Source organism: Alosa sapidissima, chromosome 21 (assembly GCF_018492685.1).
Source record: "Alosa sapidissima isolate fAloSap1 chromosome 21, fAloSap1.pri, whole genome shotgun sequence".
NCBI lineage: Eukaryota > Metazoa > Chordata > Actinopteri > Clupeiformes > Clupeidae > Alosa > Alosa sapidissima.
The window spans coordinates 19,690,896-19,716,722 of NC_055977.1; the positions used below are offsets into that span (position 1 = coordinate 19,690,896).

The window sequence follows — 25,827 nt, forward strand, 5'->3', positions numbered from 1 at the left end:
ACACACACAAATATACACAGACAAACAGGAGGAGACATTCAATCAAATCAGTTTGCCAAAGAATGTGTATGTGTATACACAACACATGTACACACACACAGACACGCACACACACACACACACACACACACACACCAAACACATCCCTGCCTCATATCAGACTGCTGCTAAAACCTGACACCAATCTCGTCTTTACCAATCCCCCCTTCCTCTCTTTCCCTCTCTCCATCTCTCTCTATCGCTCCCGCTCTCCCATCCTCTGTTGCCACGGCAGCAGTCAGAGAGAGAAGGGGAGGAGCGGAAGAGTAAAAGGGAGAGAGAGAAAGAAAGAGTGAGATGAAGCCAGAGATGAGTAGGATGGTATACCACACTGTCTTGAAGTGACTGACTGAAAATGTGAATTTGTGTGTGTGTGTGTGTGTGTGTGTGTGTGTGTGTGAGTATGAGGATGTGTGTGTGTGTGTGTGTGTGTGTGTGTGTGAGTGTGTGAGTATGAGGATGTGTGTGTGTGTGTGTGTGTGTGTGTGTGTGTGTGTGTGTGTGTGTGTGTGTGTGTGTGTGTTGTGTGTATGTGTGTGTGTGTGTGTGTGTGTGTGTGTGTGTGTATGTGTGTGTGTGTGTGTGTGTGTGTGTGTGTGTGTGCGCGTGTGTGTGTGTGTGTGTGTGTGTGTGTGTGTGTGTGCGTGTGTGTGCGCATGTATGCGTGTGAACAGACGGACCGAGCTTCAAAGCAAATGGTGGCCATTTGTTGCACACACTGAGCCCAGCTTTATACAGCCATCATGGAGGCTCAAAATCATTTCCCTGCACAAATATTGATTGGAATCGGTGTTTAGAGGTGAGGGGACATTCTTGTCAAATGGGTCGATTTGTTTAAGGCCACCACTGCTACTGTTATGTGGTCTGGGTCAGAGACTTTTAACACTAAATAGCTTATTGACTCCATGAGAGAAGGTGAGGAAACATTCACTTCTGCAGTGTGATTAAAAAACAAAATGGGAGAAAAGATCAAATAAATATTAAAATCCTCCTCCCTCAGGAATTCTTCTCCCTTGTGAATGTGTAAATAGTTAGTGTAAACATGTGTACTGTTCAAATGCATACTTGTGTGTAAATGTCTAATTTACATTATTGTATTACAAATACTGTTTGCATGTAAGCATGTGTATGTTTATTTATACTGTATGTGTTTATATATTTGTGAGTGTGTGTACAGTATATATATATATATATTTATTACACGGCTCTTCACAAGGCAAGTAGAACGTTCCATTGACTTGGCTTTCCCAAAATTCTACGGTAAAATATTTTCATGTAATTACCGCTGCAAACATATAATTACCGCTGTCAATGACAACGGAGTTTGTGCTTCTACTTCAGGTATTTCATATCACTACGCAAGAACTGGAACTTCATTCAAAAGTGAAAGCAGACGGTTGATCAGCTGTGTTCTAAAGAATGTTTGATTCAAGTCCGGGGTCCGGTTCGCCCTGTCGGGACTTATTTTCCCAACAATGACCGACGTTCTATACATTATCCCTTACATATATATGTATGGAACAATATTATACTGTATATATATATTAGTAAAAATATATCAGTTAAAAGCAGGGATACATTGTATATAGATGTAAACACTGCATCACTGCTTTTCACAAAGATATATAAAGTATTTCAAGCCCCTGGGGGCGTGACAGCGGGCGTTTTATTTTGAACTCCCAAAAGCACAGAATGTTTACTCATTATATCAAATTAAGCTTGATGCTAACCGCTCCTGTGCCCTCCCTCTCTCTCCCTCTCTTTCCCTCTCCCCCTCCCTCTCTCCCTCCCTCTCTCTCTCTCTCTCTCTCTCTCTCTCTCTCTCTCTCTCTCTCTCTCTCTCTTTCGTCTGCTGGCGTCTTCATTCCGCTTGTCTCACTGCTGCCAGGCATCATCTCTGCCCCCCAGACGACAGAGTGGCATTGTTAAGGATGTGCTCTCGAGAAAAGGAAGGGGGGGGAAAAAAACGAAGAAAGAACAGCGTCCGCCATCGCCACCGCAGCCTCTGTCGCCGTGACCACCGCCGCCACCACTAAGGATGAGCTGGGCGACGTGCGAGGGGAACACAGTGGCTGACACCGCGACGCGGCCCGGGCGTAATCTGCCGCCACATGCGCCAATCTGGGGGCTCCCGTTCAATTATGCCAGTGACTCTGGGCCCCTTTGTTAGCGCTGTCAGCCTGCCGCTCCACTTTGAAGGCAAACAAATCCTCTCTGAAGCCTCTACCCCCAACCCTCTAACCCTCCAACCCTAGCATCCTCCTCCCCCCTGTCTTCTCTCTCTCTCTCTCTCTCTCTCGTCACTCAGCCATCCCTTCATTCTCTCATTTCCTTGCTCATCACACGTCTTCTTGAATGCGGTCTTGGCTACCCCTCTTCTCCTCTCTTTGCCTCTCTCATTCTTCTCAGATGCATGTAGCATCTAGCTCCCTCCCTTCCTCCCTCCCTCCCTCCCTCCCTCCGTTCATCCTTCCCAGCCTCTCCATCCCGCGTTTTTTTTTTTTTTTGCCCGCTCAATCAACAGTGCCCCGAGCACACAGAGAATGATTATATTTGCGTGTTCTTTTTTAATTCATCTCTTCTTTCTCTTCTGCTTTTCATCGGTCTTCAACGTCTCCCACGTTCTCCCTCTCCTCTAATTAAGACAGCAGATTTGATACTTTTGTTATTCACAGTATATAGTTCCAGGAGCATGGTTTTGAATGCCAAATCTCGGCTGGAAATTTGGCTTGCATTCAGTACACACACACACACACTCTGCCTAGCTCTCTCTCTCTTTCTCTCTCTGTCACACACACACACACACTCTGCCGAGCTCTCTCTCTCTTTCTCTCTCTCACACACACAAACACTCCTTGCTTCTCCCTCTCTCTTTCACACACTTTCACTCTATTTCTGTCTCTCTCCTTTTTGCTCTCTGTCTGTCTCTCACTCTCTCTCACACACACACACACACACACACACACACACACACACACACACACACACACACACACACACACACACACACACACACACACACCTGAAGTATGCAGGGCCAGGCTCCATATGCTTTCAGATGTGACTTCAAACAGCTTTGGGGAGCAGCATTTCTGGCTGTTCATTCATGCCATCATGTCAGCCACCACTGATGTGCCAGTCATGTCGATTGGCGGCCGCCGAGTGCATGCCGCTACACGCACACCGGCATGAGTCACGGCCGCGGCTGGCCGCCATTGGTCAGGGATCGAGCCCCGTCTCCGCCTCCTGCTCAAATATGCCCTTTGATGTGTGCGAAAAATTCTCATCTTGTACCTCACTCTTTCTGGTAACTGGTGATCAAAGGGCAGACGTTTCACACACACATATACACCCACGCGCCGACACACACACACGCATGCACACACACACACATAGCACAGCATGCACACATACACGAAGACGTGCGTGCACGCATTAACTCCCCCTCACACACACCACAAGATGATGACACATAGTGTACTGACGCAGTTGGAGGCAGTGAGGATAGAGAGAGAGAGAGAGAGAGAAAGAGCAAGGGATAGAGAGAGAGAGAGCGAGTGAGAGAGGGAGCTCGTTTTAATGGACTCAAACGTGGAGAGGAGAGACCAGTAGAACAGACAAGTACTGGAGAGGGAAAGACCCCCCCAGATCCCCCTTCCCTCCCCCACTCCTCTCCCCCCTCTGTCCCACTTTCAGATGAGTCAAGTGCTTGGTGAGAAAAGACAAACTTGTTCCCCCACCAAAAAAAAATGAAAGAAAAAAATAGTCCTCCATTCCAGTCTTCTCTCTGTCCATCCAAGCATTGAAAGAGAATAAGCCGGGCAGTGTTCAGCCTTCAGCGCCCGTCAGCGACACCAGAGCTCCTGTCCGAACCCTCACACCCCGTTCCTGTCGGCACCGGTTTACTGCACACCGTGTCACAGACTGGGTGCTGGGACAGCCTCCCTGAGGCACCGATGGGTGATCCGCAGTCAGAGGGCCCTCTTCTCCCCACAGACTGGGGAGAACCTGACAGTGTGGGGTGGCGTTGAGGTCTCCAGGGGGTAACATGACTGAATGGAGAAATGATAAACCTATTGGGGTTTTTTTCCACGCTACCTACTTGAAAAGCTACTTCATGGGCACCTGAGAAAGCTCAATAATCTAGACAGAACAAAAAAAAAAGATTGATTTGAATTGCTATGACAAAGAGAAGGCCAAGCCAAAGAATCCCAAAAATTATATTTCACTTCTGAACTCGAAGAAAGCTTAAGGCCTTGAGTGATATGATTTCATTATGATAAAACAATAGTATTATGCTTTACCACATAGGCTGGTAGGTCTGTTCAAAAGATGACCTCTATGGCAGCTCTGGCAGAAGCCATGTTTTTATGTTACATGTGAAAGAGTGCTTTGGCAGCTCTCCAAGGCTTGTCCATCAACCCTGAAGAGCAATCGAGTCGGACTGAAGTAGCCTATACAGGAAGTAAGTCAAGTCCATATTGTTGAGTGAAGGAAAGAGCACTCTTTATATAAATACTGAGTGCGGAGAGCAGTGCCTTTTAAGGGGTTTTTATGCCATGCCTTTCGATAGATGTGTCATATGGGATGATTGAGTCGCTCATGTAGACCTATATAGTGAGATATTAACATTTGTATTGACTCTTAAACTGTTAAAGCTATTTTAATAACCCATTAATAACCTCTTTTGTCAGTGTACTCTGAGGGTATGAGCTATAAATTAAACCAAATTTCCATGTAGCTCCATACTGCAGTGTCACTATCAAGCTGAACTTAGTTACATTTCAATTTTGAAAAAAAAAAACTAATTGAAAACTACAGTACGGGTTGATTCATTCAGAACAGGAAGACGTCAATCTATGGGATATTTCTTTAAGGTTAAAACTGCAACTAAAATAAATCAAATTGAATAAAAGGGTATTGAATAAATCAAACTGAATAAAAGGAATCACCAGTAAGTAAAAAAGTATTCTACATTTTTTTCTTTTTTAAACTGATGGAAAGGATGTTCATCACATTTCTCTCTTCACATCATTGATTCTGGAGCAAATCCTCTAGCTCTGTGACTGGACAGCCGTGGCTGAGCGACCATGATTCTGTGGTAACATAACAAAACATCTTTCTGCCACGTGGCCTTGCAGAGGTGGACAGTATAAGTTTGATCACTTCAAATCTGGAGAATGACTTGTCCAAATGTTTTACACATCAAGTGTACCATTGAAGGTTCAAAACAATATACTTTCCAAAAGAATATTCTGTCTGATTTGTCTTTGCTTTTTTATGTATTTGTTTGTTCCATAATCTCCCTGATGTCTCTGTGGGTGTCTGTGATGATAACCTTTTGATAGAGCTCAGCTCCGGCAACTACATCGGTACTGTATAGAGCCTTGCGCCTACATACAGCTTATACAAAACAAGCTATGACTGATAGTTCCAGATTTTTCCTGGAACTTATGTTTTTTTATACACCAGATGAAGTTACAGTGTTTCCTTTAGACTGATAAGTGACGGGTTGAGATTGATCTTACCCTAATGTCAGTAACGTGTGATTGAGTAAAACCTCCATGACTCTTAGTGTTATTCGCAGCACCCTCACAAGTGCATTGGAGCAGCATAATCAACTTGCACTAGTTTATAAACCCTTCATCCAAAAATCAGACTGCACTGGTAAAATCAATGACTGGCAGCGCCTGCTTGTGCACGTACTCCCTCTCTCTCTGTCACTCACACACACACACACACACACACACACACACACACACACACACACACACGCACACACACAAACACACACACTCACACACACTTACACACACACACACACAAACATTGATCCACGTATCTCACGGATGAGTTGAACGCATGTAGGATGAACAGGTTGATCTGCTGAGGCATTGATCTCAGTAAACGAGTCTTGACGTACACAAGGTGACTGCTATATAAACACAAGACTTTTCCTCTGATTTCTTTTTATCTCCCCCCCCAAGGATGAATCAACCGCAACACTGTCCTAATGGCAGGCATTCCTGTACCTCTGTGGAGCACAGATGAACTGAAGAATGCTTCCATTTTAAGGGAGGTCGAATGTGATCCTCTTCGTTTCACAGATACATTTGTGCCTCACAGTAGGAGAGCTCTTAATGATTGGTTGTGAGCTCAAGGTTCTCTCCTTCACACACACACCGTAGCATTAATGAAACACACACACACACACACACACACACACCTACGCACACAGCTACAGTATCCTGGAGGATGATTTTAGTTCTGCAAGTGTGTGTGTGTGTGTGTGTGTGTGTGTGTGTGTGTGTCTTTGTGTGTGTGTCTTTGTGTGTGTGTGTGTGTGTGTGTGTGTGTGTGTGTTTTCCTTGTTTTCTTTCTGGCTATGATACTCGTAAGCAAACCCTGCTAATGTTTATTTATGAGATGCCAATAGGGAGCACTTCAAAGAATTGTCCAGCCTTGCAAAAGAACAACAGCTAGAGCCAGAGAAAAAAAGAACATGTTCTGGAAGAGTGTGCAACACACCCCCATAACCCAGAGGAACCGGAGTGCCTGGTGGCCCTCGGAACCTGCAGAACACCCACAATGGTGTCTCTGCCTCGCCAGCCATGTCTTTGGGTACATTAAAAACAACACCACACATTCATTAACACGTTTATATCATATTCCCACAGTCAGGAGCCAATCAGAAGTCGTCACGCATTAGATGACAAATGCCATCTGGTGCTGGACTGATTACATATAATTTACAATTACGCAATCAAATGACAAAAAACACTTTAGTCAGAATTTCATTTGAGTCACTTTTTCAAGATCATGAAATAAACATTTTGGTAAATGTAAGTCATACAGTTTCTCAACTGTACTTATGAATCAAGGAACCAGAATTCTTCCTGAAGAAAAAAGAAATAAGATACAAAACATGGCCTAGCCTTTGAATCAAAACCTTAGCTTTGGCAATGTGGAGTAGTTCTCTTTGCTGTAACATGTTGCAATTTCAGTAGTTCTGTTTTATTTATTCAAACTTCAGTCAGAGGGGAGGTTTCATCATCCTCGGTGTGTACTTCATATTGCGTTTCTTAATACACAAAATATTAATGATTTGATTTTCATGATTTGACCTTCATGAAAACACAAAATCAGCAAAGGATCTGATATGAAAATTGGATGTAACTAATAAAAGGAGTTGACAGTGAAGTAGATGAGTAGCTCCTCTCCTCTAGAAAATCATAAAATATAGAGGAATATGAAACCTAATAAAAGGTAGTTTGATTAAAGGTCAAATTATAATCTAAAAGTAATTAGATTGGACTTTTTGAACATGCTAAAATCTTTCAACATTGTCATGCAAACCGAAATCCGTACCAAATTACTTTGTGTAAGTATCAATCAATTGAATATTATAAGAATTAAAAAAGAAGATATTAGTTAAGTCTAATTCTAAGTCTAAATTGATTTCCTAACTTACTGCATATAGTAATTTACCACATTGAGTAATTTATTTCATGTGAGCTCTGTAAAAGCGTTGCAAACATTAATGGCAGACAAGACCCCATAATGGTGCTTGATGTATATTACAGACATACACCCTACACACAAATTACGTAAAGTACACAAAGTTGAGGGTTGTGACACTCTGCCACTTCCTGTTGAGCACATTTATCCCATGATTGCCAACATTAAGCCAATCAGTGTCATACAAAGCACTTCATTTCTTCACCAAAGGATGCAAGTGATGACTGTCAAGCACTTAAGATGGGAGTAATTAACATAAGTACCAGACTTGGGTTGAAATGTGCAGACCATTAGAATGGCATGGAATACATTTTCAAGACATGGAATGCATTTTCAACAATTTTTACATTATCAAATGAATTGTATGTTAGACAACTTCATAGCAATGTGTAGGCATATTCTTTGTATATCTGCCAACAAGCTTTGGTATGTTGGAGTACATATCCATGTTTGCTGTGGGGGGGTATTATTGTGATGTAATGTAGTGTAATACATTTTGGATTTTTTTCCAAGTGTGTTTGTCTGTTTAAACTCACACTTTGGTAACATTAGTCTTGGCAAGTGTGTGGCACACAGGCATAGTGGATGTAATGAAATGGGCACACATAACACTCTTGTGAAAGTGTTGCATTTTGACCCACGCTTATTTACCGTGACTCACTGTACATTTCCTGTATTCACACCATTTTATCAATAGTGTTAAACGTACCCCGTGACAATACCAATAGCCGGCCACTTACAGCCGGCACAATGGAGCTGGCATTTTCTGATTTTTCTGTTGAGTGCCGCTGCAGGGGAAAAAGAACGAAAAGATGTAAAAAAAAAAAAAAAAAAAAAAAAAACTGAAATTGTACAACCTCAAATCAAACTGCTTTCACCCCCATGTTCAGACTGAGAGCATTTCATCACCAAACCACCACCAGAGTGGATACCCAACCTGCCCCCAGGGTGGCAGAGGGGGACACCTTCCCACCCCCACCCATGTCTCATTCTGACAGCGAATCAATACATTTTGATTGGACCGTATCAGCACTGTCATAGCCCAGCTTAAACAGGCCTCAGCGCTGGAGGAAGCGTGCCAGCGTTACACATCCCTGGGATAACCCCTCCTCTTTCACAATACAGTGCAGCACTCATCTTGGCCTTGTCAGACAGATTCCCTGTCTCCGTATTTTTTTTTTAAGCCCCTGTTCATACAACTGAATCAGAGAGCCTGCTGTTAGATGTGGGTCCCTTCCAAGAATGCGCATCAACAAAAACAAGCCGTGATTGCTACCGGCAGGCAGGGGCAACCTCGTTTATGGAGCAATCATTTCATTTTAGCGTCGGTTTAGTTTTACGTCCTCGCATCAGAATCTCATTCAAAGTAGATGACACCGCCCATGCGTTCAGTGATGTGCTCAGCTCATTTGAGTTCATTAAAATACAAACTAGAAAGGAGGCCAGCCATCCCCCTGTTAAAACATTTTATGTTAACCATGGTGAGTGGGTTCCCCCCCCCCCCCCCCCAAAAAAAACAGTAATAATGCCACCCTCCCAGCTTCGTACCCACCCTCTCCCTCTCATCAGTAGCCTGTCCACAGAGCATGCTCAGTGCATGGGCCGAATCAGCGCTGCGATTACCCGACAACAGGAGAACTCCCAGGCTCTTCGGCTGCCACGCGGTTCGCCGGAGATGTCTGAATGGCAGTCCCGCCGGGAGACCACTGGACTGCGTCTGCCAATTACACGCAGGCGAGGCTGAGGGGCGCGAGGGGGGGGGGGGGGGGGGGCTGATCTCTCGGCCCCCTTATGGAATACAACGTGACGCCGCCACGAAGAGAGCCTCGGCGGCCTCCCTGTCCACCGATCCCCTTCCCCTCTGCCTGACCCCCCTCTCACGGCCTCCGGCGATGGGAGGGCGAGATGCACAACACACCACAAACACCAGCACCAGCGCCGATCACAGATTGAGCTTTCAAAAAAAATAAAAACAACGTGGCAAACAGACTAGAGATCGAAAAGAAGATGGACGGCACAAGAGAAAAGAAAGACAGAGAGAGAGAGAGAGATTCTATTTTAGTCATGCATACATTAGACAGAGCCTATTGATTACCCTTCCCCCACCTGCACACACACAGATGAATGGCGCTTCCGGCCATGTTGGGAGATGAAACCTGGAGATTGCCTGTGTTAGCCTTGGGAGCCAGGGTTACAGTAATTAAAGCCGTCCCCAATTCGCCCGGGCATTTAACAAGAGAGAGGAAGCGGTCAGCGCGGTCCGCAGTTTTACAGTTACCACTCTGGTTACCACACCATTGGTACACCGCACCAAGGGACGTAAAATCAAAAACCTGAGCCCCCAAATTAAATGGCCTCGTGAGATGATGGGTTTATTTTCCAGCAGCAGATGGCTGTGGAAAATGTTAAATGTGTAAAAAACATTCTGTGCAAAAAACCTGCCCACGTTTTGCACTTGGGTTTACATTATTCAGATTCTGATTCAGCATTTACATATTCAGATTCTGATTCAGCGTTGACATGTTCAGATTCTGATTCTTAACCTACGAGGTTCAGTGAGTGAAACCGATCGAATCAGAGAATCCATGCAAAAAAAAAGAAAATATTTTCATATTGTGAATATGCACCACCAAACATTGCTTATGAGCTTGTCTCTACAACAACACCCTTACCAAATAAACAAACGCACGGCAGCTAATGTGACACAGAATGGAAATTTGTTTCAATGGTTCACAAAGCACAAATAATTTCAGGCCAACAATGAATGCCTGCCTGGACTCTCATTATTTTTAGGTTACAGGAAAGGTTACAGGAATGACTGCATTCCTTGGAATAAAGAAGGTTTCGCCTTCGCCTGACATCCGGCAATGAAGGCAAGGGACTGTGGGAACATGACTAATGTCACAATGGCTTCCTCGCTGAGACAGTCAGAGCCAGACCTGCTGTGTGTGTGACTGTCATACTCAAGAGGAGGGTGCAGGTGCTACACGTCCACACCTCTGAAAGTAGCCACCAGCAATGGCTGCTGATTTGATTTGTGCACATACACACACACACACACACACACACACACACACAAACACACACACACACACACACACACACACACACACACGTACACGCACGCGCACACACACACACACACACACACACACACACACACACACACACACTCACAGATGCAGGCATACCAAAACGTCCTTCATATAATGGATATACTGAATGAACTGAATATACTGAAATATATGGTACTGAATGAATGAATGGCTATAACCCTATTACCTCAACCTGTTCTTGCATTGAAATAGTTTTTTATTTGACCTTGTCTACATTACACTTTACTCTCCTATTTGTCTATATTATTATGTCTATATATATATTTTTTTTCTTTTTTGCATGTCCAAATTTCCGTCAAGAATTCCTGGGACACTGAAAGACCAGGGTAGACGAAACTTGGTGGGCATGTAACCCCATATGGATAGCATGGAACCATCGTTTTGATCTGTAGCCCCCCCACTGGACTGCACCCCCCGAAAGGAGGGTAGGGCAGACACAGTTTTCTGTGAATATCGAGACCCGTAAGGTTTAGGAGGACCATTTTTTTTGTATGTTGATCTCAAGGGGCCATGTCAACCCATTCCATAACCACTAATTTCATGTATAGCGCCAGCTAGTTAAACACAAAAAAGTAAAAATGAGGTGTTGTAATCGCAGGTATCTGTGACCTAACATAGCCAAAACTGCACAAAATTAGAAGTGTAGGATCATAATGACATCCTCTGAATGCACGCCAAGTTTCGTGGAATTCCGTTCATGGGGGGCCTTACAATAAAATAATTTATGTTACTATACACCAACTGGCCTGTAGGTGGCCGGAGACAGTTTTCTGTGAATATCTCGAGAACCGTAGGGTCTAAGAGGTCCACCTTTTTTTTGTATATTGGTCTTAAGGGGGCATGTCAACCCATCCCATTACCACTTATTTCATGTATAGCGCCACCTAGTTAAAAATTAAAAAGCAAAAAATTAGGTGTTTTCATCACAATATCTCTGGCTGACATGGTCAAAACTGCACGACATTGAAAGTGTATGATCATTATGACACCCTCCGAATGCATGCCAAGTTTTGTGAACTTTCGTTCATGGGGGGCCTTACAATAAAATAATTTATGTGTACATTTAGTGACTGTACACCAACAAGGATTCCCGGGAAACTGAAAGACCGAACGAAACTTGGTGAGCATGTAACCCCACATGGATAGCATGGAACCATCGTTTTTTGTTTTGATCTGTAGCCCCCCCGCTGTACTGGACCCCCCGAAAGGAACCGTAGAAGAACCGTAGGGCCTAGGATGAACCGTAGGGCCTAGGATGACCAATTTTTTCCGTATGTTTGCCTCCAGGAGTCATGTTAACCCATTCCATGTGCACACATGTGCATAAACAGATACACACGCACACACATACATTCACAGTAATCATACGTATGACACATACTCACACAGTAGACATATGTACGCATGCATGCACATGCACAAACACACATACGCAGGCAAACACACAAGCACGCACACACACACACACACACACACACACACACACACACACACACAAACATAAACATGTACACGCACACATGCACACAATTCAAGAATTTCTCAGAATTATGAACAGGCAAGATGGGGGTGGGGTTGTATAAAATGAATTTTACATGTGAAATCTATGAACTAATCATGTTTTAGTACTTGTTGTCTAGCAGATACCAGTGAGAATTGAGTGTGGATAATGCAATTTAGTGAGACAGTTAGAATCATATAGGCCTTTCAGCGTGATTTATTTTTGTGGAAAAAATGTGCTGGACTGGGCAGCGGTCATATTTTGTACCGCTCTGCGGTACATCTAGTTTATGCTGGTCTCTAGACCTTACTCTTGCACTGTTGCACTGTTGGACTAATGTTGGACTACTTTTTGCACCTTCACCATGACACTCACTCTCTTGAGCACCTTGCCATGCACACATAACTAAGGACTATGGTTGGACTACTGTTTGCACCTTCACTATGACACTCACTCCCTTTAGCACCTCACCAGTCCCGGCCCTGTCACTACAAGCGTCTTATGCTTGATCACCCTCAAGCACATTGGACTTTCTCAATTTAACTTATATAGTGTATTTAGCAGGCTTGGAATTTCACCATTCTGGGGGCAAGGCCACTTGGCCTTCAGTTGGGCATATTTGGTGGGGGGCACAAAGGCCACATGTCAGGGCACCAAGGCCAAAGTTAACTATACAGTAGCAGGCTATAAAAATGATCAAAGTTGTATTTAGCCTATTCACTGCAGTAGACCTGCATCACTGTATGAAACATTTAAAAAACATGAAACATGACATATTACATAGAACTGTAAATCATCTGATCATCTAATATTTACAGATATCTAGGCCATATATAACATTTATTTTATATTCGGCCTGTTATGAAATCATGTATTGAACAATGTAAGCACAGCTCAGCTTTAAGAAACTCAAATAGCCTAGATGCATGCTTAGCATTTTGTGATTATTAAGGCTACTTTCACAAACTCTTAGTCAGCTGTCCTCTGATTTACCAATATCTAGGCGATATTTGTAACATTTATTTTGTATTTGGCCCGTTATGAAATCATGTGGAACAATTTAAACACATTGTAAAACTTAAAGCCCAAATTTGGAGACATCCATGTATGTCGAACTTTACTGCAAATTCAAAACTGTATTACTCTGGAACGGCTAACTGTACAGGGGACTGCTTTACACCTTTATGTTCGGTAAGGTCTCCTGTTTATTCTGATATACGGTTTGTCGTGTGTTAAAAGAAGGGTTTGTAAAGTATTCCACCGAGATAAATGGGTAGGGAAATCATGGGACGCAAAACCTTCAGTAGAATGTATGATTAAATTGAATTATATTATTTACTTTTCTCGCGAACCGTTCAACACAGCAATTATCGGCTAACATCGTTTAAAAGCTGAGAAAAAGCTCTTTCATGTGATACTTGTGATGTCTGTGTGATGAATAGGCTACTTCGCGAGTAGTTCAACTGAGAATGGGTGAATTTGGACGCACTTTCTTTCTTGCGATGTCACTTTCTCCACTGCGTAAAAGACTAAATTAATTTGCGCTGTGAATGCTAAGATAATTTTTACAGGCCACAGGCTAAATAAAAATCGCTATTAGTAGGACGCAAAGCAGAATATTGAAAGAAGGGGGCACCAAGGCCACCGTGGCCTATAAACCTCTGATTTTCAAACGGGCCTCACGGCCAACCCAAGGGGCTACGACGGCCATGGCCGTCGTGGCCGCCGTGAAATTCCTAGTATTTAGTTTTGTTAGTTTTCTTATCTGTCTTATCTTCTACTGTCTTTATTGTACAGTGGAGTTTAGTTATATGTTTATACTTATACTTATGTTTACCATTTCTGCTGTAAGTGCATGTTGTGTGTTATGTCTGTATGCTACTGAGACCCTTGAATTTCCCCTTGAGGATCAATAAAGTATCTATCTATCTATCTATCTATCTATCTATCTATCTAATGCATGAACCCGTAAAAAAAACTGCATACAAACATACGCAACCGCAAATACAAGGATGTGCCAACAGGCCCTCCACAAATTGAATAAAAAAACATGAATAGACGATAAGCACACTCACTCACACTCACTCTCTCACACACACACACACACACATTACACATTCCTGGATATACACAGTGTGGTGAAATTATCCTGAATAATGGTGCAAGAACTAATGACTGCCTCCTCAAGCCTCTCGACACAAGTATCTAAACTTGTTTGGCTTAAATAACACTTCGCTCTGCGGCAACCAGCAGATTTGTAAGAAAGTCATTCACGGCTTTGTTTCCACGTGTAACCAACCAACGTGTTCAACCAACATAAACAGCTGTGCGCATTCAGTGGATTCCAACTTCATGTTTCAGCAAGCAAGAGCTTCACTCTGAGGGCTGCCTTCGGTTGACATAAGCACTTGATGGCTGCTCGGACTTCTCTGTCGATCCTTATATGTTGTACTCGAATGAACCGAAGACATGTCAGGGATGACGCATATTCATTTACGGATATCCGTCTTGGGATGACATGAAAATAACAGGCCATCGCTCGGAGTGACTGGCACCTCTACAATCTCGAAATAGAAACATGCTTGTCTGCAATGCTCACTCGCTCGCGCATTTTGACGCTCAACTTTTTGACTGGACTGGACAAGGCAACCCCCCTCCGATGACGGGTCAGGCCTCGAGCTTCGGTCCTGTCTGACTAGGCCACCCGATGGGGCTACTCTGTGCTGTCAACTGTTATGCGACAAAAAAAAAGGAAAAAGGGGGGAAAAAAGAACTACATGGAGAAAACTGCAACTGGAGCTCTGCGGGGGGGAATGTTTGAGCCGAAATGGCAGGGTGAAATGTCACGCGTACAGCACTGACCCCATATGCTCCTGAGTCAAAGAAGGGGGGGGGTTGATGGTGAGGAGAGCAAGAGGGGGGGCCGTGGGTGGGAGGATGACTGTTTGCATGTTTATCATACACACAGAAAGAGAAGGAGGAAGGGGCTATGAGTGTGTATGACTTTGAATCTGTGTTTGTGCAACAAAGGGGGAAAGAGACTGCAGGAGAAACAGCAGGAGTGTGTGTTTGTGTTTGTGTCAGGAAGACAAGGTATGTATGTGTGTGTGTGTGTGTCTGTCTCTGTGTGAGAAAGGGAGAGGTCCACATAGTGCAGTGGAGAGGAGTGTGTGTGTGTATTTGTATGTGTGTGTGTGCGCGTGTGTTTGTGTGTGTGTGTCGAGAGGAAGAAAGTCAGGTGGAGAAGTGAGGAGATAGAGAGAGACATAGAGACAAAGAGAGAAAGAGAAAGAGAAAGAGAGAGAGAGAGAGAGAGAGAGAGAGAGAGAGAGCATAGGTATGTGTGTGAGTGTTGCTTGGTGTATGAGTGAAAGAGGCAAAGAATTGTGAAGACAGAGACAGCGACTGAGAAAGAGCGCAAGAGAGAATAAGGGAGAGAGAGAGAGAGAGAGAGCCTGGGAGAGGGAGAGTATGTGTGTGGACGTGTTGCAGTAAAAATGTGCCTCGCTCCATTGAGCACTGTTGACTAAGCACGACTCCTGCTTACCCCCCCCCCACCCCACCCCCCACCCCCTGCCACCTCACAACACCTCACCTCAGCACCTTCACTGAAAACCCCTCCATCTCACCCCCCCCCCCCCCCTCTCCACCAACCCAAGTTCACGGCTCACACCAGCCCCACGAGCCCTCCATGTAAGCTGGGGCACAGACGCGGCCACAGCCCTCTGTTCGCTCAGCCGACCCCGCTCACGAGATGTCCGCCTCGTTTCATAAAGTATTACACTGCAATATTAAAACACACACACACACACACACACACACACACACACACACACACACACACACACACACCTCTGGGCTGAGAATAATGAGAAACAGCCACAGGGCACATTTTGAGTCTATATGGTCAGATGTACCGTGCTGTTCCCACAATGGCTCACCCGTACAGAATGAAAGACATTATGAAGCACAATGCCGTTTAAAACGACATAAGTGCTGGGCCACTGAGGATCATAATGAGGTAGCACACCACCGTAAAATAAGAGCTAACACCACCATTTCAAACTCTGCAAGTCAGGATAGTTATTAGCAAAGCGTTTCAAATGATGTGCTTCTCATTGTTCTAACAAAGTGATAAAACATTTGGCAAATGTCTCTATCAGCAAATCTAGTGGAATCCCTCTGCAAAAGAGAGGACACAGACAGAAAGACAATCATTGACACTATTCCAAGAAACACTATTGAGACATTCCAAAAAACATTCAATTTCAAATCACGTTCGTCAAGGAGTCAGTCCAACAGTCATTCAAGTCCCTGCAGTAATACCTGAGGTTAAACATATCTACAGGTGTCTTTAACTTCTAATTAGGTTGGGTGGACGACATGGGGATAGTTGACATCGTGCCATCTCTGAGAAGCGAGCTTTGCCACCAATGTCATTCAAAAGCACTTCAGGGCATAGACAACGCAGAACATCAGGTAGATTTGATATTCTTGTCCAGGGATGTTCTTTGACCTTCGATTGGGGGATGGCCGTGACCTTCAACTACTCATCTCACCTCATGAGGAGTCTGGAGGATTCGATGCATTTTCTATCAATGCGTTCAATAACCCACTGATGACATCACTAGCAAGGCTATCTGAATGAACATGCCCAGAGGGGTTGGAAATTACTGACCATAATTATGTCTTGATAACATTGGTTAGCTCCGCATTCACCTCGCACAGACGTGCAATAGTGTCATGAGTTTATGAGAAAGGGAAAGGTGAATGTGGGGAGAGAGGAACACAAAAGAATTGGCAAATGACCAGTATGAGTAAGTAGCATGTTGAGAATGTGTCTCATACTTCAGAGATAAAAAAAGAGAACAAGGGATCGGTGGAGACGCAGTCTTTGCATAACTGTTGAGATGTGTCTGAATACAGAAGAGCATGGGTCAATAATGTAATGGTCTGATAACCAAGCAAAAAGGGACTGATACTTTGTGTTCATGAGAGCCCCAAAGTTCAAATTCATTATCTGACAGAAGTGCAAATATAGCCTATGTGGAAACATATTCAAGATTAGCATTCTCTTGATTAACGCCAACCACTAACACCAGTTCTTTGTGGTATGATTCTATTTTCTACAAAGTATATCATTTTAATTAACCCCTGGCATTAAATTAGCTAGCCATTTTAATGAGTTTTATTAAGAAGACAAAAACAAGAAGCCCAGGTAGGCATGGGTGGATTCCAAAAATACAGTTTTTGCTAGCAGCTAATTGTCTGCTATGTAGGTTTTGTGGCATTTAAAAATGAAATTGCACCTATGTTTTGTATTGCAAAGGTATTAGCCATTTATAAATTGCTGAAATGTAAGAGTGATCAAAAGAATAATGAATACAGATAGTCTCTCTTGAGAGTGGGATCTACCTCAACAAAAGCCAACATTCCTCAACTTCACATAAAGAATTGTCTGAAAATATGAAGTAAACATTCCCAACTTCAAACAAAGAATTTGCCTCCACAAAGAAATTCACTTTTTGCAACAAGAAATTCTGTGGTTTAAAACATTGCCCCTGAACATTTAACATAAGCAGGATACTGATCGACCCCTCTTTCATAACCAGCAACCTCTATAACCAACCAAAACCATCCAGAACATCCATATGAAATGCCTGCCGTAAATGTCATATGCAACACCTAATGACCAACACAACATATCCATTCACCAGATGGACAGAACACTAAACACCCTCCAATCACACGCTTTCTCTCCGGGTATAGACCAACGATCTGAATTATGCCTCCCAGGAATGAGTCAGTTTCTGTCTACGAGGATGAATTCTTTACCACCGCCATCTCCCATTTGGACAAGATATCAAAATGGCCTTTCAATTATCAGCTAACATTTTGAATGGTCAAGACAATGATGGAGGAATTCTCAGATGGATTCTGACCAGCATGTAGCTCCTTGGGGACCCAATGGGTTCGTAATGGAAGAAGGTTTGTAACAAAAAAGAATCTTCTCTCAATTACAGTCATTCACTTAATACACCACTCACACTAATTGTTTGCCTTCATTCAATTCTTTGTTTTGAAAGGAATGGATGTTTTCACCAGTAAAAAAAACTAAGTCAGGCCTTTCAGAGACGAAGGAAATGATATGCTTAGCCAAGCACACACATGGAGAGACTGCAATTAACAGGGAAAATTTAGATGCAAATTTTGGTTGTTGTTCTTATTATTGTGTACGCTTGTCATGAACTTTGGTGTCAGGATCAATTTATGTCTATTATCAAATCATGAACTATTTTGTGGTGACAGGCTAAATGGGAACTCTTTTCATGGACCACCACTTATGACGGCATTTTATTACACACACACACACACACACACACACACACACACACACACACACACATTAAGCTAGAAAAAGCAACACCAGAAATATAGGTGCAATAGGGATCTGTTACCATATAATGTGTATCAAAGAGCAATATTCATCAGCTACACACACACACACACACACACACACACACACACACACGCGGTATTTAATTCTATAGCCTACACATAATCATAAACTGAGCCACACATAAAACAATCCTTGATACACCCACTCACATGTCCATATGCATTTAGAAAACCTTACACAGCACAGCAGTCAAATGCACTAACATCTCTGCACACTATCCTCACAGGTGGCAACATTTCATTTGAAGAGACAGTCATTATATTGCGTAGACACACACGCACACAGCCACGAAAACACGCACTCACAAGCACGTACACACACACGCGCGCGCGCACAACACACACACACACACACACACACACACACACACCAAAGGCACAGACGAGAGCGCGAGCCAGAGGGAGACAGGGAAGGCAGATATACTCACAGAATGAATCAGACGTCACCAGCGGATAATATCAAAGGATCGGCGTGGAAGCTAGCCGGCTCAGTCGTCCCCACGCGGGAATGCTGGCGGATCCCACAGATGAGGCAAGTAGAGGAGGGGAGAGGAAGAGAGAGTATCCACGGACCCCGACAGAGGAGGAGGGGGAAGAGGAGAGGGGGAGGCAAGTTGTGGTGGAGAATAGCGCACTGGATCCGACCTGGAAGTTGAGGGAATGAGGGGAACAGAAGAGTGGAGGCTCGGGAGGATTCCTGCCTTTCTCTCTGTCTCTCCTTTCCCTCCTCTCTCTCGTGCTCTCTTTCTTTAAAAAAAATATTATTTTCCCTCACTGCAGTGGAGGGATGGATGAGACCTTTTTTTCTTCAGTGAAAGCAATGTCAGATTTCCCGGCTTTGACCTCACGGAGAAAAAGATGTATCCCTGGGGTAAAAAGGGAAAATTCTGTCGGAGAAGCAGAAATATCCAACTGTGATGAGATAACTAAATCCACGTCCTCCACTGTGTGATACAGAGGGAGTCAGAGTGGAGGGGGGATGGGGGGAATAATGATAGATTGCTAGCTATGAAAATAAAACGTCGCTGAGAGGAGAACGCATTTCGTTTTTTTTTTTTAAACTGGGGTCGAAGGGAGGAAGTAAAGGAGGTGGGGTAGAAAAGAAACCTCTCTTTCTTTTCTTGATCTCTATCTTAGTATCTCTTCCCTCCTTTCAGTTTGGCGCTGCGGTAGACTACGTGAAGGCCTCCCTCCTGCAGTCCAGCAAGGCCCTTCGAAACAAACGATCTTTTCCCAGTGAAAAGAAAGGAGGAGAGAGGTGGGGCTGCGGAGGGAGGAGAAAGCCCCAACTCAATTAAAAAGGTTGGAGATAATAACCTGTATCTGTGGTACCTGATTCTCTCCTGCCCTCTTTCTCTCTCTCTCTCTCTGTATCGGTCTGTCTCTTCCCCCTCACTGGCACATCTCTCCCTCCTGTCTTTCTTGATCTCTTCCTCTTTAAATCTGTCTATCTTGTGGGCTAGGCTATTTGTCTGTCACTTGCCACCTGATTTGGGAAATTAAGGCATGTAATCAAATACTACTAATTGTCCCCCTGACTACAGGGCAGCTGAATCATTAAAAGCTGCTCTCTGTGTTCTATTTCTTTCTTTCTTTCTTTCTTTTTCTTTCTTTCTTTCTTTCCCTCTCTCTATCTTCTAGTTCAGTGGTAGCACAATACTACAGAATGAAGGTAACCCAGTCAACGGAAGTCTGAAAATGGAGGCTTACTGTCTCCAGACCTTTATATTTTGCTATTCTTTGTATCTCTCCATTCACAGTCTACCTCTTCATCTTTTTTTTCCCCTTTTGCCCCTTCTCTCTCTTAAAATTCCACTCTTCTCGATGTGAAAAAGGAGCAGTGGGGCCTTTTGGCTTGTCAAGAAAATCCCTCTCTCCCTATCCTTGTTTCTTTCAGTTTCTCTTCCTCTTTCGTTCACTGTCTGTGTTTCTCAGATCTTTCCTCCTCTTCTCCTTGATGCTCTTTTAATATGTTTCGGGGCTTTCATGTTAGGTGAGGTGGGTTGAGGGCGAGAGAGGGGGAAAAAAACGGTCCAATTCTGAAATGAGATTCCTTTTTTCTTACAAATTAGAGAACAATAGATGTAAAGCATGAGAGAGACAGACAGAAAAAATAGCAATTATTAAAAGAGGAATTGGGTGGAGGGAATCCAGCAGCGATCAGGCATACATCCATTCATTCCTAAGCAAGTCCAGCGCACGGAAAGAGGTTGTTAAATTGCTCCAGGATGTCCGCTGGGTAAATATGGACTCTTCCATTTCGAACCCCACTCCCAGGTTGAACCTGCAGTCATCACTTGCCAACCAGCATCAGAAGGAATCCTGCTCGGGAATGCCAAATGGTTGGCTGCTTCTGTCAGCAAAGACTCGGGCAAAAATAATTAAATAATAAAAATACAGCACTGACAACAACACAAGAAATATCCACAAATCCCAGTTGAGTATCTATGAATTTGTTTGTTTTTCCTCCGTTTCCCCAGACGACGGGTTTCAAAGCCACCAATCCTGTCTGGAATGGCTAATTCGCTGCGACAAGGCCTGTGGGAGAATTTCCTTGCAGCTGGAAAAAACCAGGTGGATTGTGGAAGATCCTTCGGGGGGTTGGCGGTATTCTGGGAGTGCTCTCGGGGTTTACGGCGCAGAAGGGCACCACCTCAGGGCCAGATCACAGCCCTGGATGGAGCAGGAAAAAGCCTCCGGGTAGACAGCAAGTGAGGAGTGATCCGTCATCTATATGCAGATAGATAGACAGAGGAAGAGAAAAAGAGGGAGAGAGAGAAAGAGGGAGAGAAAAAAAACAGACACAGGGAAAGGTTAAAAGAAGGGCGTTTCACTTGAGATATTTTTTGCCACATCTCACAACGCCCCCCCACTCCCCCCTCCCATCCCCAAGTCCCTCTATACTATTTATACCCCCACCCCTCCATCTCTCTCCCTCTCTTTCTCCCCTCCACACCATCACTCAGTGTTGACAACACGCCTCCCTTGCGTGACGCTCTCTTTCATTCTTTTTCTCTCTTTCTCTCTCTCTCTCTCTCTCTCTCTCACTCGCTGTCACCCAAGGAGCTTGGCACCCTGTCATATGATACCTGCAGCCTCAAAAGTCACAGGAGGTGTCTCTACGTATCACCACCCCCACCCATCACCACCTAACCACCATCACCATCACCCCCGATCTGCCACCACCTATCCTCACCCCAACCGTCACCTCCACAGACAGACCCTGTCTTAAGGCTCTGGGCATCAACAGTGACCCTTGGATGTGGTGGAGCGAGAAACCATCCATCATAAATGGTTGTCCTTCTTTGGAGAGTGGAAGGGGCCAGTTGGTTGTAGTTGTCTTGTCTTGGAAATGTTCCCAAATCTCATCTGAGAGGTTGATATAACATTGTGGGGTTACACAACCCTCTACCAAAAGAGCCCTCTTTCTGGTTCTATGTAGAAGAGGTGGGGGAGTAGTGGCAACTATACTGTAGGTATTAGTGGTGCATTTCTTCCATAGTCGGAGTGTTCAAACCCAACAGCAGGGTGGAACAGACAAACTGATATGGAGTACAAACTAGAGAGGAGAGTTGGAGAGTGTAAAAGGGTGGAAAGAATGATAGCCTGCGATGTGTTATGAGAACAACAGTAGTGTGTCAGTGTCTGTATGTGTGTGTGTGTGTGTTGAGTGGCAAGGTCCGTTGAGTGTACAGTATGTGGAGGTGGATGATGAAGGTGGGTGGGTGTGGCGAGTGCGTTCCCGTGGCGACCGCGCTGTCGTGTGGGTGTGATGGCGCCAGCGAAGGGGTGTGCCAGATGTGTGTATGCCAGATGTGTGTGTGCGTCAGGAGTAAGTGGCCCGCAAGTGTCATCGGGCGAAAGCCACAATGGAGCCTCGACGCATTACATCAATATAAACAACTCTGATAGGCCTACTCGCCACTGGATAGATTTAGTCTCACTGAAGTCTACCGATGAAATATTATCTTCACTAAAACTTCACCTTGGCTGCACCTGAAAAGGTAAAAAATGACTCTTGAGCCATATTCCGTCTTCCTTTTTTACCCTTCTGCCTCTTTCTCTCTCCCCAGCTGAGATCATGGGCCCTTTATGAGATGATTTATCTTCCGAATCCGTTAGCAGATAAATCACTGTGTTTGCATCAGCTACCATTTATAAATGGACACTCAGACAACAAGAGCACCGCTTGATACTGATATCATGCGACTTTCCTATTTTGTCCGTAATTTATGGCGGGCAATTTGAGCCCAATAAATCACACATTTTTAAATCACTGTTATCAGTGTTTCTCTTTCTGCTCTTCATTATTCGCGGCGCAAGGGCCGTCGCTGACATTTTTCAAGCTGTCGCTACACCATGAAAAACTACACTGTGTCATCATGGTGTGCCGTGCACAGTGGCGCATGTGGCAATTAAGAGAGAGAGGCCATGCAGCAGACATCATTGTGTGCGTGCGCGTGCGTGTGTGTGTGTGTGTGTGTGTGCTTGTGTGTTGCGTGTGCTTGTGTGTGTATGCTTAAGAGCGTATGTGTGTGTGCTTGTGTGTTGCGTGTGCTTGTGTGTGTATGCTTAAGAGCGTATGTGTGTGTGTATGTGTGTGTGTCTGAGGGTCTCAGTGTGTTAAGATAAGGGTGAGTGTATGTGTGTGGAAATACATTGTGTTATCATACTGCGTTGTGCACAGCAGAGCGTGTAGCAATTAAGAAAGAGCCTGTGAATATATAAAATTGCATGAGTTTGTGTGTATCCTAAGGTCTAAGTGCACATACACTGTGTGTCAGTTTGTGTGTGTGTGTGTGTGTGTGTGTATAACACTGTGTGTATGATTATGTGCAGGCAGGATTAAGGGAACTCTCTCCCTCGGTGTGTGTGTGTGTGTGTGTGTCTCAAGTGAGTGTGGCAAAAGGCTATAGGCTGAATGAGACACCCTGTGTGCATGCATATGTGTGCATGCAGGCATAGTCCAATCATCTGTTCCTTTTATAACACACTAACACACACATATATACACAACTCACAGTTATAGTCTTTCTAATTATACTGTATAGAGCAAGACACTTCACACACACACACACACACACACACACACACACACACACACACACACACACATACACACACAATCATATAATCATACTCTTCAAATACACTCAGCAGATACACTTCGTTCACATATTAATACACGTCAAACTGCCAAAATCACCACACAGAAACACCACACACATACACACACACACACACACAATGACACGACATGCCATACAACCAGTAAAAAGGCAGTTAAGTTACCCCCCCCCACTGCTAACACACAGATGGGCTAACAGCAGCAGAGGCAGTGGCAGCAGAAGCAGTCTGACTGTGCAATCCTACGACCCCCCCCACCCCCCTTTTAACACACACACACACACACACAAACACACATCCAATCCCCTCATCCAATACCCCCCCCCCCACACACAAACACATACACACACACACACACACATCCACCCTCCCACCTCCACCCCATCCCCACATCCATCGTTATGCAGCCAGCAGACTCAAGACTGCAGCCTGAGCCAGCCAGTCCCCTCAGCCCCAGCAGCAGCAGCACGGCAGCAAGGCAGGCAGGGCTCGGCGCTTAGTGCTGAAATATGGCCAGGGCTCAGGAGGGAACGCGGCAGTATGGACATGGTGGATGGATGGATGGATGGGGTGGCAGCACAGGCAGCACAGCGGCGAGAGGAAGGAGAGAGGGAGCGAGGGAAGGAGAGGAGAGGAGGAGGGGAAAGCGGTTTGGTAATGGTATGTGAATGTATACGTGTGTGTGTGTAGAGAGAGAGAGAGATTGGGGTATAGGGAAGTGTGTGTGTTTGAGTGTGTGTGTGTGTGTGTGTGTGTGTGTGTGTGTGTGTGTGTGTGTGTGAAGGAGAGAGAGGGGGGAGACGGAGTGTATGTGGAAATGAGGGTATGGAGAGCTATGCGTTCACACCAGGCACCTTGGATGGTGTTGAGCAGGCTTGGTGACAAGCCCGGTTTGTTTATGAGCAAGGGATGGCCGGATGAATGAGTGAGTGGGTGACTGTGGACATGACTGATGAGGGGAGAGCAAGAGAGAGAGAGAGAGTGTCACAGAGAGAGGGAGAAAGAGAGAGAAAGAGGAGGGAGGATAAAATGGCTGATGAACGACAGAGAAAAGGGGGTGATCGGGAAAAGGAGATGGAAAAGACAGGGGAAGGCGGGGAGCCTGACTGAGAACAATCATCAGACGGCCATGAACGCCACGAAAGAGCAGATGAGAGAGGCGAGAGTTGGAAGGGAAGAGAAAGAGAGAAGGAGCGACAGATTAAAAAGAAAAAGAGAAGGGAAAAAAGCAGAGGAGAGACACTCACCCATGTCTGTCCTGTCCTCTCTGTAGCTGAGCCCCGTCGCGGTTATTTCACACCGAGTCTGCTGAGCTGACTGCGAGAGAGGGGGGGAGAGAGGGAGAGAGAGTGAGCGAGAGAGAGAGAGAGAGAGAGAGAGAGAGAGAGAGGGAGGGCGAGAGAGCCCTTAGCCGAATGCCAAAAGGACAGCTATGCCACAGCTACAGAGGCAGCAGCAGCAAAAAAAAAAGAGAAGAAGAAGAGGAGGATGAGGATTGAGTAGAAAATGAGAAAAAGAAGAGGGGGAGATAAAGTGGAAAAAAATGGGAGAGAGAAAAGGAGGAAGGAAAGCAGAGAAAATGGAGAGAGAGAGAGAGAGAAGATGAGGAGAATGAAGGGAAGGAGAGAGAGGGAGGTATGCAGCACCACAGAGGGACTCTGCACTGGCATCTCTAATTAGCCAAACACACCTGGTCTGCAATACAGCCCCCTCACAAGCAAATAAACAAACAAACAAATAAATAAATAAAAATGAATCGATAAAACACAGACCGATTGGATTTAAAAAAAAAAAAAAAACAGAGACCGAGATGGAAAAGGAAAAAGACAACAGTGCCATGCACTTGCACACATGCACACGCACACAATCACACATACACGCACAGACACACACACAAGCTCACACACACACCGGAGGCAAAGCGGCTGTTAAAATGACAGCAGGGTAGGGAGACTCTACAGGCTGTTAGTACCGCGGAGAATAGAAGCCCCTGTGCCCCCCCCCCCCCCTACCCTCGCGGCGGCTATTCAGGCCAGGGCTTCAGAAGTGAAGGCTGTATAATTGTCT

The 25,827-nt window shown here is 44.7% G+C and overlaps 1 protein-coding gene across 5 annotated transcripts in view; it reads right to left on the minus strand.

The window, feature by feature from the left end:
* The window catches only part of LOC121695288 (glutamate receptor ionotropic, kainate 5), an 85,798-nt gene that overhangs the window by 59,821 nt on the left and 150 nt on the right, over positions 1 to 25,827 (minus strand). For 4 of the 5 annotated variants that reach the window (XM_042075991.1, XM_042075990.1, XM_042075994.1 and 1 more), the window contains exons 2-3: positions 25,008 to 25,077; positions 19,062 to 21,363 (exon numbers count right to left, since the gene is read on the minus strand). The gene's annotated coding sequence lies outside the window, so the exon portion shown is untranslated. Of the gene's footprint in view, positions 1 to 19,061; positions 21,364 to 25,007; positions 25,078 to 25,450; positions 25,470 to 25,827 lie in introns of those variants that run through there. The other variant, XM_042075993.1, reaches the window with a different exon arrangement.